Consider the following 11,883-nt stretch of genomic DNA (forward strand, 5'->3'; position numbering starts at 1 on the left):
CCCGGTAGGTTAATCATTCACAGGTCACCATCTCCAAGCCTTAAAATAGCCAGGAATTAACAACACTAACATCGACTAAGCAATACAAATAAAAACAAATTTAAATTTAAATTCAATTCAATTCAAATCAAATCTGACTGGGCGTGCCGTTGACCTAGAGTTTAAGGGGCAGGGCCCGGTAAGTTCATCATTCACAGGCCACTATCTCCCAGCCAGGAATTAACAACACTAACATCGACTAAGCAATGCAAATAATTAAAATTAAAAAATCTGACTGGGCGTGCCGTTCACCTATACAGTTTAAGGGGCAGGGCCCGGTAGGTTCATCATTCACAGGTCACCATCTCCCAGCCAGGGATTGACGACACTAACATCGAATATATGCTTTTCCTGATCGTTGCTTTTTAAAAACGTTCCACTGCCACGGGGCCTGCATTTAACATGTAAGAGTGGTGGTACAGATTTTTCTGCCCCCAACTCTTTTGCTCATTACGCCACTGCCCCTGAAAGGCGAGCCCAATGTAATGTTTGCCCCCCGGCCCCCCACCTCCCAATCCCAAAGTGCTTCCGGCGCGCCTGGGTAGGCTAATCTACTCATCTGCTATAAAAGAAGCATATTTGAACCTATTATACCTTAAACCCCATGACCTTTGAATTTCACAGAATGGCAAGGTCACTAAGTGCCCTTTGTTAAAGAATATACAGGTTTAGACAATGAAGGTGTGTTCGACGGCAACAGCATTAACATTGCCAAATCTCATTCACATTAAAACATTAAGAGACACAATAACCGTTAATGCTATGAAAAGATGTTTATATAATTCATCATCATCCCCAAAACAATGGATTCCTCAGAGCCTCAGAGCCCCCAATTTAAAGCGACTGAAAGCAATTTTTTCTCAAATTTCATCTAAAACTCGCTCTTTACGCTCGCTCGAATTTAAAGTTTTGTTTTATTAAGGAACGTATTAAAGCGCTTCCATTCTTTCATTATGCAATGTTCATAATTATGAACGACATTCACCCGTTCTATCAATATATGCTCTGACTTTGGCTTAGTTATGAACAGGGAATTCACCCATCTTCACTTCTCGTCGTCACATGGTTGGCGAATTGTATTACCATGACTACATGCTCCGATGGTTAACAACCAATAGTTCTTCCAAACTATGGACGAGACTGGTGACGATGCACATTATGAGAAGAGTGTCGTTAATTGATATAGACCAATAATGAATATATACGAGTTCAGTCTCACAGCTTAGAAACGATTAACATGTTTAAACGCCAAGTATGTGAAAGCCTTTGAAGTCATGATAATAGATTGAATTGTATGAATAGGGACAATGGAGCGATCAAGATACTGCTGGACCCCCGAATTCGCGCGTTTTCTTCAGTTCCCTTTTCGCTTCGTATTTGGTAAGTACATATATTATTATCTTCTCTACTTTTTCTAGTAGCATAATTATGCACGTGTGTATGCTATCACAGTACTGGTGTTATATTATTAATCGAGAACTTATTTTATCATAAAATACTGTCAGGTTGTTGCTAGGTTGCTGGTATATAGACGAAATTTTATTTTAACATTATGCATGTATGTTTGTATTTGATCAAAATATGATCTTGTAATGATGTTCTCTATTGTTAGCAAAACTGCTTATCGCCATATTGCCAATATGCTTGTGTATGCACTTTGATTTAGATTATTTCAACCAAGACTCTTCGTTACGAGATAATGAGACATATCCTCATTCAGTTGTTTTATCGTAATGAATAGAAATAATGATCAAGTTGTTTATCTGTCTCTCAATGAATGATTATGCGTGATTGGAGATGTCCGTGTGCATGCAACGATACGTAATGATTTGTCACGTAATCTTCGGAATGTGAATGTGTAACTCCTTATTGATTATTTTTAAAGCTCTGATAGAGGCAAGACGACTAAAAGCTTTATCATGCTCTTGTTTCTTTTATTGTGATAATTACGATTGATTCAGAGGACAATGTAAACATTTAATTTTATACGAGGTCCTTTTGTAATTTAATGAATATCTCTTTCATGGAAGTAACTTGGAAACAGAGAACTAGATACATTATTTGGTCGCATTATTTATTCAAACAAATCACCGACATATTATGTTAATTTAATTCGTGTAAATATATGCATATGAAATCAATTATTATTATCCATAAGAAACAAGGATCTCCATGCAAAAAATAGTGAATATATGTAATTATTATAACTTGACTGATAAATAGGATGAAGATTTTCGTTTTCTTTACAGTAAACATATTACATATTGACCACCAGGCGCGGGATTTTTTCAAGGGGGGGGGGGGGGGTTAACATTTTTAATCGGGCCGAAAATTTTGCAACGACTCAGCCAGCCGCTAAATAAGTGGGGGGGGGGGGGGGTAAGAGGATACTTTTTTAGGTCAGCAATTGGTATAATTTTTTTTTCTAATTAAATAAAAAACAAAAAATGCAAAGGGTTTTCCTCCAAAATACACACATACAAAAAAACCAAAGGGGGGGGGGGTGGGGTTCAACCCCCCAACCCCCAACCCCCCCCCCCCCCCCCTGCGTACGCGCCTGTTGACCACACCTAGACTATTCACAACTAAAACGTAATAGTAACGTAAACCGGTCATGTGCAGTTAAATCCTCAAATACGTGGATATCGGTCCAAAGTGGAATAGAAGTTGTAAAATAATGCTATGATTGTAATAATAATAATAATAATAATAATAATAGCCTAATAGTCCACTCCAAATTTTATTAAACCGAAACGGGAATTCTTTTTGCCCAATTGATCGTGAGCCCGGCAGCCACTGAGCAGCGCCAGATCGACGTTGCTCTATCCCTTATTGTAATGGTCTATCATATTATATTACAGACTTGCTTTTGTACTTCTAATAATTTCGATGTATACAAATACTCATAATGGATAACCTGATTTTAGATAGTGAACTTTTACTTCCCAATTGCTCAAAAAACACGACTTGAACCAATTTTCATGGATATTTTAGTTCTACAAAGATGAGGGGCATGATATCAATGATATTGTAAAAAACAATATTGTAACTTTTATTTTTTTAGCCAATCATGGTGTATTTATGGGCAAATCAAGTTTTCATTTTCTTAAGTTGTTTTGAAAGTTATGAAAGAATATAGTTATTTATTTGTATATTCAAATTTGTTTTCCCTTTAAATATAACCACGATAATGTTCCTTTTCTTTTCTTTTTTATGAAAGTTCTCTTAATTTGTTTCAAGTTTCAAGGTTAATTAAGGAAAAAACAACTGTAATGATTCGTTAAGGATATATAAACAATTAAATTTTAAACAACATGTATATATGGTTTATAAAGCAAACCGTTTAGGAGATACCCTAGTAGGTTAAAATTTAGAAGGAAAGGAATTCTATTTATCGACCCCATCAGCTTTTCCATCATTGTGCTAATACATTGACTATCCGATACCGATTTTTTTTTTTGAAAACCTGGTTAGTGAACTAACAGGAATATTGTCAAATAAATGGTTCTGCCGTAATACGTAGAAGCATTCTCAAAGAATATTAAAACCTATCTGTTCAATTAGGACTACAATCAACTGTAATCTTCCCTTTGTTATGCCCTATCCTTAATCATGTTGTACCTTTGAGTTAGCGCGTTTGTGTGGTTTCATCATTTGCACTATGGTGCGTCTATAATGTAAGTGATAGGCCTATGAATGAATTTTTTATTTGATCATTTATTACTCTCTCTTTCATTTTTTTTCAGCCATCGCCATATCAGACCTTTTTCGTACACATTACTTCGGTAGGTATCTTCAATTTGTATAGTATTTCTTTTTAGACAATGTTTACGTACGATTCAGAATGGGAATACTTTTCAGAACCCTTGAATGTTGGATGTAAACATGCTACCTAGGCCCTCTGACAACTGTTTTGTTGTATTCCAGTATTCCTTTTAAATTCTGAGTGAGGCTATGAATTTGAAAATCTGTGAAATCAGTTGAAAATAACAAAAATTATAGTTCGTGAGTAACATTGTATTCTCCCACAGTCGAAGCAAGGAGTAATATCTTTAAAGAATCGGTTAACTATTATTTTGACATGTATGTTTACCTGTCATGTATGTATATAAACACTGTAAAATCAGGCTCACAATCAGCCCGGCAAAATAGACCACTTTTCAGGGAGCCCATGTGCATTATTAAACAAACAACTAATGACATATAATTGACAAAACAAATGAAAATTATCGAGAAATTACGAGACTTACCATTTGAACCCAGCCCCCCCCCCCTCCCAGTGAACAAAAAATAGATAGAGCTGATTAAGTTAACAAAGACGTGAACAAGGTTGTCTATTTATCAGTTAATATCACAATGTAATGGATTGAAATGTCTAAAACTACTCTTATACTTAAAAAGGTCACATTATTTTTTATTCAAGATAAATGTTTACAGTCATAATTGCGAAGAGAATATTTACTTGTCTTAGTAGAAAATTTAGAACAAATTGGTAATGGGAGGCATCCATGCAACATAAAAAAAATTAAAACAGTAATATACCTACGTTCAACTCGTAATAAATTGCAAAGTGCTCGATTTTGTGGAACACACATCACATGAACTAAATTTGTTCATGCATTAACCACACAACAGAGCCGTAATCAAGATGAGGTTGGAAAAGTGAAGGCTTTATATTATAAAGCCTTGCAGCGAAAATTAATTCACATTTCTTAGGATTCGGCAAGAATTCATTGCGCGTCATCCGCTTAGAAATCCGTTTTAAATCTCCATAGAGACGTAAACATACTCAATTGTATTAAAATCAGTATTACAGTGGAATGGTTCTAAACTGTATAGCATTTGAGATATCATTTATAAAAAATGATAAATAGTAAATAGCAAGGGACCCATTGTACTTCTCCTGCAAGTGACTGTTTTGTAATCTAACAAACTATTACCGTTGACTGAAAAAATATGATATCCTCAGACGGAGTTAGATACACATGAAAAAAGCGTAAACTTGAATCATCAAAACCAACATGAACAAATTAGTTTCTTTAGAATAATAGAATGAGAGACCACATCGAACATAACCATCAACCTTATTTGAGGTCTATACTTTATTTATGTATTATTAATGTGTTGTTAATGTTTCTTCATCCCCTTCTCCAGATCATCATGCCACGAGTAATGCCCGCCGCATTGCGATGTTTGTGCAACACGCAGAAGGGGCACCGATGCAAAAGGAAGACAAGGCACCCAACAAGAATATGCCACCAACATCGGAGAAACTTCGCCGACGATGCCGCGTAAGTTTTAGAACAGTTTTTATCTATCTTTTTTTAAAGTACAGTAGTGAAAGTTTTAATCAAAGGATTGGAAATGTTTATAAACATTTGAATAGACCAAGAGCATCATTAGGTTGGGAAAGGTGGACATAATTATACCCCCCCAATTGTTCTCAAAAGCGTTTTCGAGAGACATCTTCTTGTTGTTTGTCCCATCCTTTTGTTTTAATCAGAACACTGATTTTCTTATTGTTTTTACTAAACACGCATAACTATAGATTTTGCAAGCATTGAAAAGTCCTTTAAACATGAAAACAATTATCCCGTTCTGTTGAAGGTCCCGCCAAAATGTGAAACTCTGCTGACTTTCTTGAGCAGATCAGATATCATATTTTTAAAGGAAGAAAACCGATGATAGGAGAGCAGCTCTCCATTTGTTTTGTAATGGGAACAGGGGCGTCGCTAGACCTTTTTCAGTGGGGGGGGGGGGGGAGGGGTGTAGAGGCCAAGGATTACCGACAAAACTAGCCACCAATTACCAACAAAATTAAATGTCCAATATCTACAAATTTAACCCTATAAACCCGGGGCCGAAGGCTAAATTATTTTTCCTATGGACTATCTATAGTACTTGCGTATGCGCAAATGGTCATTTTCCTCGACGACATAAATATATGAATTATTTCGTCAACTTAGTCAGCATCATAGCTATATTTTAATGCAGGCGCGGAGCTAGGATCTCATTTTAGGGAGGGGCGGTAGTGAGCAGGCGAATCAATCAAAGAGCGCGCGAATCGCGCTCATTAGGGGGGTGTGGGTAATATAGGCCTACCGCGCGAAGCGCGGAAGCTTAAACGTTACCTTAAATTATTAGGAAAAGAAGACGTTTTATTGTACCGTTCTCGACTGTTAATCCTTGTCTGAATGAAGTCCCCCCCCCCCCCCCCTCCCGCGCGAAGCGCGAAAGCTTTGACAATTCATTAAATTATTATAAAAAGAAGACGATTTGCTGTACCGTTCTCGACTGTTAATCCTTGTCTGAATTCAGTTTCTCCCCCTCCCGCACAGCGCGGAAGCTTTATTATGAGAAAAGCAGACAATTCGGTGTACTGTTCTCGACTCTTAATCCTTATCTGAATTCAGTTTTTCCCCCTCCCGCTCAAAGCGCGGAAGCTTTTAAGTTTCATTAAATTATGAGAAAAAAAGTAGACGATTCGGTGTACTGTTCTCGACTCTTAATCCTTATCTGAATTCAGTTCTCCTCCTCCCGCGCGAAGCGTGGAAGTTTTGGCGTTTCATTAAATTATTAGAGAAAGTAGACGATTCGTTGAACCGTGCTCGACTCTTTAATAATCCTTTGACATTTCATTAAATTATGAGAAAAAAACAGAGGATTCGGTGTACTGTTTTCGACTCTTAATCCTTATCGGTTCTCCCCCTCCCGCGCGAGGCGCGGAAGTTTTGGCGTTTCATTAAATTATTAGAGAAAGTAGACGATTCGTTGAACCGTGCTCGACTCTTAATCCTTTGACGTTTCATTAAATTATGAGAAAAAAGCAGACGATTCGGTGTACTGTTTTCGACTCCTAATCCTTATCTGAATTCAGTTCTCCCCCTCCCGCGCGAAGTTTTGGCGTTTCATTAAATTATATATTAGAGAAAGTAGACGATTCGTTGAACCGTGCTCGACTCTTAATCCTTGTCTGAATGAAGCTTCCCCCTCCCGCGCGAAGCGCGGAAGTTTTGACGTTCCCTTAAATTATTAGAGAAATAAGACGATTCGCTGTACCGTTCTCCACTCGTCTAAATGAAGTTTTCCCCTTCCGCGCGAAGCGCGGAATTTTTGGCGTTTCATCATAATATAGAGAAAGGAAGACGATTTGTCGTTCCGTTTTCGACTCTTAATAAGCCATACTTGTCTGAATTCAGTTTCCCCCTATCGCGCGAAGCGCGGAAGCTTTGACGTTTCCTTAAATTATTAGAGAAAGAACACGATTCGTTGTACCGTTTTCGACTCTTAATAAGCCCTATTTGTCTGAATTCAGTTCCCCCCTCTCGCGCGAAGCCCGGAAGCTTTGACGTTTCCTTAAATTATTAGAGAAAGAAGACGATTCGTTGTACCGTTCTCGACTCGTCTAAATTAAGTTTTCCCCTTCCGCGCGAAGCGCGGAATCTTTGGCGTTTCATCACAATATAGAGAAAGGAAAACGATTCGTATTACCGTTGTTGATTCTTAAACCTTGTTTGAATTTAGTTTCCCCGAAAATTTTAAACCTCTGATTTCTTTAGCTGATATTATAGGAAAGTGAAACTACAAGTATTGTAGTTGTAGTCACTCTCGAAGTCGTCACAGCGGATACAAAGTCACAGGAAAAAAAACTTATATACATCTCACCGACTTCAAACTTCTGCATTGATATTAGTACACGAGGATTGAGCAAGAATACCGACACAGCTGGCCCGACACAGCAACATATTTGACCGTGTCTTTCTTGCTCCCTCGACGAGACGACTCCACCCAACGACCCCCTTCTCTCTTTTACTCCCACTCCTCTTCTCTCAGGCTCTTACCTTCCCTCTCTCTCCTCTCTTTCATCCCCCGTTTCTTTTGTTTCCCTTTTACTCTTTTTTCTTCTTTTTTTTCCTTTTCTTTCTTTTCTTTTTTCCTTTCTTTCCCTTTTCTTCTCTTTTTTACCCTCCCCCTTTTCTCTTTTTTCCCGACGACAGCGCAATTTTACCGACCAAATCCTGACAGGTGGGGGGGGGGGGGGGTGTCGCACCCCCCACACCCCCCTTTTGGCGACGCCCCTGAATGGGAATACTACACTGTCGCTCATCTAGTTGGAATATTTTTTTTTACCTCAATTTATGGAATTATTTTGACAATGATTTATTCTCAGATTTTATTGACTAATAATTTGTCAGTGTTTATTTTGCGTGAATGCTAAAGCATGTGTATGCTACTATGCTTATCAACTAGGGGACCTACGCCCTTAAGTCATAAATGACAGTAATGGGGATTAATGCCCCACAAAAGGGCACTAATATGGCACATCGACACGGATTCGATCCTGGGGCCTCACAGTTACGATGCCATTTCTTTGCCACTGAACCACGACTGTACGCAGCGGGGGCTAGGGTAGGGGGCAGTTCCCACAAATAAAAAAACCCAAAGAAAAATGCAATCAATTTTCAATAATTCATTGAATTTTACCCCGGTCCCCAACATAAAAAAATTCTCTGTACGACCATGCATGCATTATGGCTCAAGACATGGGCACACAGAAGATTTTTTCTGTTAGGGACCGGGGGGAAATTGAATGCCGAGAGGATTCTATTCCTTGAACTCTTACTTTTATTTCTCATTATATTTCAAAGCATTTATCTTGTTAATCACACCCAGGCGCGTACACAGTGGGTGGGGTTTGGGGGTTAACCCCCCCCCTTTGGTATTTTTTATGTGTGTAACCCCCCCCCCCCCATCACCCCCCTAAAACTCCCCCCTTTGGATTTTTTTTTTGGACCAAAAAAAGTGTCCTCTTACCCCCCCCCCCCCCCCCCGCTTATTCAGCGGCTGGCTGAGTCGTTGCGCAATTTTCGGCCCGATTTATAAATGTTAAACCCCCCCCCCCCCCTTGAAAAAAAAAATCCTGCGTACGCGCCTAATCACACCATTGTTTCGTGATGCGTTTACAATCCAACTGCACATGCAGTTTTCATATTCGTCCTGATGGAATTTGCTTCATAGTTATCATAATGTAGGATAACATGAAGCTTTTCAAATTAAATCAATGACATCATTCGTTATCAGTTTAAATTATATTGATATGTTCATTAGTATTTAGCTTGTATATTCAAATGCTATTTTAATTCAAATCAACGGAAATTTATTACCTAACAAGGAATTCAATCTTGTAATATTTGCATATCCACACTTGAGATACCCAAAGTTTTATATTATAGAACTTTTGGTATCTCAAGTGCATGTGAGTCTACATGTTGAGCCAAGATTGTCTTTTTACTTTGCTTATAAAAAATTATGAGCTTCAGAAACAACTTTATGAGGCTATTCAAAAAATGTATAAAAAGTAAAGATTACATTTCACTTGATTTAAGAACAGATTACCATATATACATGTAATACGATATTACAAATATATGCAACAGTATTTTTTGTTTAAAAAGTCCACATTTATTACAAGGATACCAACAAATTGTATTCATGCATTATGATTTATTCTGTGTTTTATTTTGTTATAATATTATGGATCTATATTCATGATTGTCATTGCATTTTGCTGTTACCAAACGAGGCATCATGGAAGACCACACTACAAATTCGTTGTGTAACCACTTTATTGCTTGGTTCAGTGTTAAGTTGTGTAAAAAAAATTACACTACTTTACATAACGAATTTGCAGTGTAAAGTTGTGTATTTTTGTATACACAACTTAAGACAACCCCTGGGTAAAGAGTGAACCACCCAATGTTGTGTAAAGTCGTTACATAACAAATTTGCAGTGTACCGTGTATAAGTAAAAAATAATTAGATAGATTATTTATTTTAGTCAATTACTAAATTATACGTTATATAATATATTCAGCTCAACTTTTAAAAGAAAAACGTTTTGTTGTTCATTTTGATATGTTTACAATATAATTATGTCACTGAGTATATAAAGGCCTACATTGATCTCTTGCTAATTGTGTTTTCTCTCAGAGCGACTTGATAAATGATGATGGCATACGAATTATAATGTTTGATTTATTCTCTAAACAGAATGGAAGCTTTCATCAATCTCCGACCTCGTCGATGTTTAGCGATGACTTTAAAAGCCGCCCAATGCAAACGTAATGGCATTTTTGTTTTCGGCGCGGCATTGCATGATTTCTGCATGCAACATTGTAAGTATAATCATTAATCTAAATGGTGGACAATCATCGATTTGATGACAGTTGTGTTTATGGTGGGTTTTTTTTTTGGGGGGGGGGGGAGTGCGGGATGAACGCAAATCAGTTTTCTTCAAATAACCTGGATGTTAACTCGGGGATTTAATTATGACCAATTTTGTTTCTTCTTCACCGTTTATCTTGTTTATCAACAACCTTTTATGTAAATAGATGTAACCAACTGCAAACGACCCCAAATTTTTCAATTTATAATAACAAAATTAGGCCTATAGCTACTATTCGTGTTTGCTTAATTTGCTCGAATGTATTTAACGGCAATGTTGATTGGAAAATATGTAGTCCGATCCCACCCCCTTGCCGAAAATTCTCCCAACTAGCCGGGAGGCCGTTTACCAAGACACTTTTAATATAATGGCATTATTTAATACAGAAGACACCAAACTAGAAAATGCACTGGGTATAATGTTTGTCCAACTTGGCAACAACTAATGTATGCAGTTCGGATTATTTATATCGAAATATTATTATTCTTATCAGGTGAATAAGTATTGAGGCACTTTACAAAGACTTATGCATTAAATTTGGTTATATTACGAAAATGGCCTATTACAAGCTCTATTTTGTTTTGGGATATGAGCATGCGCATAATTGCAGGCCCAGCAAACTTAACTGTGTCTGCTGTGCTGGCGGTGAGTTATTGAAATACTACTACTAGTGCTTGGAAGATGAGATTATGATGATGTCTATTGTAATTTACTATGAATTTCGTTGTAATAGTATGTATTAAAATGATAATGTTAACAGTGATTGTCTCGATTGGTCTAAATATCACAGAGCGAATGAAATGATCTTCGTGCAATGACGATACTCTCTTTAAGTTAAGTTTAGATAAGCCCCATACGTTCAACTTTTTGTTAGGCTAGGCCTGTTCCCTAGTAGGCCTAAGTATTACTTTTTAGCTCATGATAGTTTATGTAGGCCCCCTATAGCCTTTTTATAGGTCTAGATCTATTTTGGGCGTATGAAACTGGAAAGCAGAGACTATACTTAAATGACTACATCCTCGGCTATTAATGATAATTAAAAAAGATGTTGACTGTTCATGATTAGGAGCAAGCCACTCCAGCAAAGCGTAGAGAGTCGTAGACAGAAATAACCGTCTGATATGGGTCATTTCTTTAATAAAACTGACATTTGTTGACATTCCCCATATACAGACGGTAACCCAGAGATCTCGTACCGTGGGGGTAATCTGGCCAATTCAGCTGCCACTTATGGTGATAGAGCTTTCTCCCCCGATTTTCACTATTTAGATTTAGATTTTCTGATTTATAAATCAGATATAAATTAAGTATAGATCTATGTATTGTAGATCTACTCCTATTTACACTAAATAATAATAATTGACCTATCATACAAATGCGAAATTGTTGGACTTGTATGATTTATCCAATTTTTTTCTCTGAACCGTGAAACGTACCGTTCATCCATTCAAATTAGTAATCTATGACATCACCCGGCCGATATATTTCCGGGTCGTACCTACCAAAACAAAGCGAATGGCCAATCAGAGCACTAGTTTCGTATTGGTTTTATGAATATTCATATATCACTGGGTTGACTAGTACGTAGCTATTGGACGTTCGAAAAGAAAAAAATAATA

This window comes from Strongylocentrotus purpuratus, unplaced genomic scaffold (assembly GCF_000002235.5).
Source record: "Strongylocentrotus purpuratus isolate Spur 01 unplaced genomic scaffold, Spur_5.0 spur5_scaffold_13, whole genome shotgun sequence".
NCBI classification, from domain to species: domain Eukaryota; kingdom Metazoa; phylum Echinodermata; class Echinoidea; order Camarodonta; family Strongylocentrotidae; genus Strongylocentrotus; species Strongylocentrotus purpuratus.